Raw genomic sequence first — 5,992 nt, 5'->3', positions numbered from 1 at the left:
TGCAACTCGGGACCGAAAACAGAACCAACACAGCAATTGCAATCACCAGCTGATCGGGGTGATGGACTGTGCCGGGCCCTGTGCTTGCTAGAACATACAAGAAACTAATCTGGGAATGCCTCAAAGTATCTTTGGAGATCTCCCCAATCGAACTGCTGGACTCAGAACTCTAACCAAGAAAAGACAGAAGACAGAACAGGTCAGTCGTTCATCTCAGTTATATGTTGGCAGCGAAATATGGGGCAAACGGAGACTTTATGATGGACCATATCAATCAGTGGACAACCTCATCAAGCGAAACTGGCAGTGATTCATAACTGGAGAACTATTAACACCACTTGAGCACATATCTCAGAGCATGCCCCACATCCGGGACTTGGGGTGGGCGGGAAACCGGGTGGGGCTTCTCCCTCAATATCCCCCTTTACCTCAGATACATGATGGAAACAATATTGACATAATAGCATTACCCACTTCCCTATCTCCCTGAACCTTTTTTTTCTTTTTTTTTTTCCTTTTTCTTTCTTTAACTGTAATTAACTATGTAAAGATTGTCAACAACAATACAATAAAATAGATTAAAAAAAAAAAGAATAGACCAGGCTGGGCTACCCATTGGCATATGTGTGAGCTGGCCATGGGGCCAAACTGGGCAGTCCACAGCACTTACTGGCAAGAGTGAGAGCCAAGGGCCTGGCTCTGTGGCCTAGCCACTGGGGTCTTCTCCTCACGCACGCCAGGATCCAATATGGGTGCCAGTTCTAATACCAACCAGTTCCCTGCTTATGGCCTGGGAAAGCAGTCAAGGATGGCCCAAAGTCTTGGGACCCTGCACCCACATGGGAGAACCAGAAGAGGCTCCTGGCTTCAGATTGGCTCAGCTCTGGCCGTTGCGGCCGCTTGGGGAGTGAAACAGCAGATGAAAGATCTTCCTGTCTCTTCTGCTCTCTGTATATCTGACTTTCCAATAAAAATAAAAATAAATCTTAAAAAAAAAAAAAAAAAAAAAAAAAAGAATGAGATCAGGCCAGGATGCAGGCCAAGCGTAACCCAGGCCAGGTTAGACCGCAACACTTGGAAGCTGACATAGGGGCAGGGGGTCAGTCATGCTGGGCTATGCTGCTGCATCTGCTGATGAGAGCAGGCACTGGGGGCAGGCCCAGCTGAGCCAGGCTGTAGCACCTGCTGGGGGTGGGCCATCTTAGACTAGGCTGCAGTATCTGGGAGCAGGCCTGATAAATGAACTGACAGCTGGGACTGGGGGTGGGCTAGGCTGCTGTACCCATTGGTACACATGAGAGCCAGAATGGGTATGGGACAGCTGGACTAGACTGCAGCACCAGCTGGTAAGTGTTGGGACTGGGTGCAAGTCATTTCAGACTGGACTGCCATATTTTCCTGGTGGGTGTAAGATCCAGTGCTGGGAACATGCCTGGCAGAACTGTGGGTACTTTCCTGCTAGGCTGTACGTACCACTGGTAGGCACAGGAACCAGGGCTGGGGGCAGACCAGACTGGACAAAGCGGTTGAGAGCTGTCAAAATATGTGAGGGCCGGATCTGGGGGTTGGTCAGGCTGAGCTAAGTCGCAGGGCTGAGCTGGGCTAGGCCGGAGCAGATGCTCACACACACAAAACTGAACCTGGTAGGGGTTATCGGGGGCCACCACAACTAGACCGGGGCACCTGCTGGTATGTGTGAAGACCAGGTTTGTGGCAGGCTGTCTGGGCTGGACTGCAGCACCCATTGGTTTATGTGAGATATGGCGCTGAAGTAAAACCGTCCAGACAGCTGCATCCACCAGTGTGCGTGTTGGCTGGTGCAGCGGACAGACCACACCTTTCCTACACAGACTGGCACACACAAGAGTCAAGTCTGAGGAACCCCAGGTGAGGTTTCTTGGTGGACTCCCAGCTAGACTGCTGGACTCAGACCCTGGCCACAGGGGAAAATCACAGGATGTGTGGGCCAGTCTTGGGGGTGCATCTATTGGGACTGCATCTTCTTGGTGGCTGATGCCTGTGCAGTGGACAGCATGTCCAGCTGCACACGGGAGACAAGGCTGGACTGGGAATGTAAATCGCCTTAGCAGAGGATGGAAAGCAGGACAGGCTGAACAACTCTCCTGGCTAAGCTAGCAGCATGTTCCTGGGTTTGCGTACTAAAGTGGACTTTGTCAACCAGTAGACCTTGGAAAGATTTTATCAACCCTAGAGCAATGAAAGCAACAACTTCTCAGAACTTTCAAAACCACCCAAGTAACACCCTTGCAACACTCTTCCCCACATCGGGGTCTCCGAGGCGTCATCAAAGGACCGTCCCCATCCCCAAGTGTTGATGTGGTATAACAGCAAGGAGCAGCCCTCTCCCCTTCCTCCTCTACAGACACAGGAGAAAAAAAAAAAAAACAATTAGAACATGTGTCTTACCCACCTTTCTCCATACCTGACCCCATCCTAATCAGAGGCCCACATGGGCATGTATCCCTCTCAACTATAAATAATATTAAAAATAAAATTTTAAAAAAGAGAGATATTAAAGAGGAAAAAGGGGAAAACTGGCTTTCTTTGGATCCTTCCCATCTGCTAAAACCCTAATACAATCTCACCATGATGAATTAAGTCTACACAACAAGAAAGTTGGGGCAGGTGGTCGGGAACCAGCACCTGGGGTAGCCTGATGATCCACTTTCCCTTTAAAAGTTTTTCTTGGGGTTTTTATCAGATGCCACTTCAGCTCACAAATCAGTTCCTTGAAAACATTAGTACATGTTCCTCAGACACGCCCCAGGCTGCTATCTGCAAATGGCCAAAAGGCTTTTGGTTAATAACCAGTGCTGCTCATTAGGGTGGCTGTCAACTGCAAAGAGAAAACGGCCCCAAGCAACAGGTCCCCTTCCTTGCCCGGTGTCTCAGGGGCAGGCCCAGCAGCCAGCGTGCCCGGTGTCTCAGGGGCAGGCCCAGCAGCCAGCGTGCCCGTGTCAGCGGCAGGCCCAGCAGCCAGCGTGCCCGGTGTCTCAGGGGCAGGCCCAGCAGCCAGCGTGCCCGTGTCAGGGGCAGGCCCAGCAGCCAGCGTGCCCGTGTCAGGGGCAGGCCCAGCAGCCAGCATGCCCGGTGTCAGGGGCAGGCCCAGCAGTCAGTGTGCCCGTGTCAGGGGCAGGCCCAGCAGTCAGCGTGCCCGTGTCAGGGGCAGGCCCAGCAGCCAGCGTGAGCGTGGTCACTGTTCCCTCTGGAACAAACACTGGAGACCGCAAACAAAAGAGAGTCCACCTGCCGTGGGCGAGCCCAGGCTGCCTCCCTCAGGCCAGCCTGAGGCCAGGAGTCTGGTCAACACCCCAACTGGCCTAATGGTGGCCATGGAGGACTCAAGTGAGTGAGGTCCAGAGGACCAGACAGGGCCAGTCCCAGAGTCCCCAGGCCCAGTGCGTGGGAGCCAAATGGACTGGGAGCCATTTGGACTGCATGCTGCCACCCACACAGGCAAGGGCCATAGCTTCATAGCCCCGACCCTGGTGGCCTCCCGGCTGCCACCGCCTTCCGGCAGCCTCCCTCATTGCCCAGCCGGATGGTACCATGCTGGCCTTGTAGCCTCGCTCTCCACAGCGCCCCAGGCTGGCCCACCCCACACCCTGCCGGCCTCCCTTAAGCCTCAATTCAGGCCTTGTCTTGGCTGCCTTATGGCCGCGGTCTCCTTGGCGGCCCAGCACGGCCTTGCCCTCAGCCCCGCGGCCTCCCCACGGCCCAGCACGGCCTCTGCGCCCTGCTCTCCCCCTCCCACCTCGCGTGCACCCAGGCTGCCCTGAGAGCCACAGGCGAGCGTTGGTGACCCCGCGTGGTGCCCGCAACGCCCCCGCAAACCTCAGCAAGCAGGTACGGCAGCCCTCGACTCCGCGGATGAATGAGTCCTTGTGGGCTGCGGGTCTGCACCACCACCCCCTTCCCCGCCGCAGCTGGGGCGGCCTCAGCCACTCCCCGCAGGGTTCGGTCCCCTCCGCGCGCAGAAGCCGGTCCCCTGACATCGGGTGCGCTCGCGGGACGAGGATCGCTAACTCCGCCATGTCTTGTTGGATGGCGCCGCCTTCAGTCCCCAGTAGTCGCTGTTTACCTCTCCCCAATGAAAGTGCATTTTCTTTGGAGAAGCTTTCAGCTCTTTGAAATAACTGGAACCTTCCGCCCTTGCCATGCCTGTGACACAGAAGGGACGAGAAGGTAAGTGAAATTGGTGACAGGAAACGCCCAGTCCCTCCATAGGGAACCCCGACACACACGCGAACACACACACACACACACACACACACACACACACACACACACATCTCTCCCTTCATGTCAACCATGCCAAGGAGCCCTGCTCACTTTACTGCAAATGCCAGGGATGGTGCCCAGCACCTCATGGGTTCCCAGTAACTGTTCAGAAGATGAACCAGAGGATAAAAAGGGTAAGTTCAGTGACTCTGTGCCATGGCCAATAAAACCAGGAGTTTGTCCCCTGGAAGGTGAAACGCTGCAGGAGTGATGGGCTTTGGATTTTGGCCGTATGGACTTTATGCCCAGTGCTGGCTGAGTGCGTGCTGACCACCCTGGGGCAGGCAGTGACCTGGGCCAGCAGCTGGGACTTGCTTTCCTTGCTCTGGCTACAGAGTGGTTCAGCAGCGATAAATGCACAGGAGATAACACCCAGCCTCTTTAAAAGGGAAGTAAAATCCGCCCTCCTCCCAAAGTATTAGGCAGGCATCACTGGCTGCAGGCTTCCGGGCAGGGACCGTGTGTACTAGGCTTTCATAAGCTTTTGTGGTGCGAATGACGGGCGACAGCTGGTGCCTTCCCTGTGTTCCTTCCAGAAACCGCCCTTCCAGTCCCTCCCCACGAAGCTGACCGCTGACCGGTGGAGGCTGTGAACCGGAAAGAGGTGCCACAGGTGCCCACCATCAGGTGACACCGGCTCACTGAGCCAAGCCCAGACACTGCATTTCAAAGCAAAAGTGAGAAGAGGACCAACGCTCCCCCACCCGGGTCCCCCACCCTCTCCGCCCCAGGTTCCTGAAAGGGTTATTCTGACTTGGGTTGGCAGTAAAAACGCTATTGGTTGCTGCTTGGCACGGCCAAAGTGCAGCCAGCTCGCTTTCTCTCGCCTGCCGGCGCATGTGTCACTTGGAGGAGGTGGGCAAGCCTGCGGCTCTTCCAGAGCAGAGATGGAGCAAGAGGGCCCCAACAAGAGAGAAGGGGTGAGTGGCTGCAGCTCCTGGTCAGAAACTCTGGGACTCAGAGGAATGGGGGCCCCTTGGAGGGGGCCAGCAGCCAGCAGGGGCACTCTCCCTGGCACCCATCAGTGCTCCCTGAGGGAAAAAAATACCCATAACCAAAGCAGAGACCTGGAGGAGGGGATGGTCGCCACTGCTTGCAGTTCCAGGAGCGAAGGCACAGCTCACAGAACCCTTCCAAGTCCTTGGGGAGATGTTGGGTTGTTTGGCTTGGGTTTCAGTTACATTTTAACGAGCATTCTGGGCAGATAACCTAGCAGAGCTTGGAGGGAAAGAGGAGAATCCCGCAGAAGGCGTTAGATTTGAATTGGTTCGAAGCTGTTGCTGAGGGTCCCTGCCTTTGGTTTCTCTGTCCTCCTCCCCACCTCCCACCACCCCTGCCGCCCATGTAATCGTAGTCTGCTGTTAGAGTCCCTTGGTTCAGGAAAATACACAAGGACAGGCGGGGACACCTGGGCGAACACTTGGGAGGGATTTGCATTTCATTCATAACGGCACCTTCAGCTTCTGTTTGTAATGGGAAGGGTAGTTCATGTTTGTGCGAAACAACGTTGGTTCAGGCAGACGGGCGATGTTTGCCATAGATATGCTGGACACTGGCCCTGCCAGCCCCAAGGTGAGGCATCAACTTGGGTGGCAGAAGACCTGGGGGGGCACTCCTGCTCCATCCTAACTTTGAGAGCCAGGCGTCTCCCTCTGGGAAGGGAATAGCAGCCAAACCAGCTCAGAGGATT

This window comes from Ochotona princeps, chromosome 2 (genome assembly GCF_030435755.1).
Source record: "Ochotona princeps isolate mOchPri1 chromosome 2, mOchPri1.hap1, whole genome shotgun sequence".
Taxonomy (NCBI): Eukaryota; Metazoa; Chordata; class Mammalia; order Lagomorpha; family Ochotonidae; genus Ochotona; species Ochotona princeps.
The sequence above is the reverse complement of the archived record's forward strand: the minus strand, read 5'-3'. Positions refer to the sequence as shown.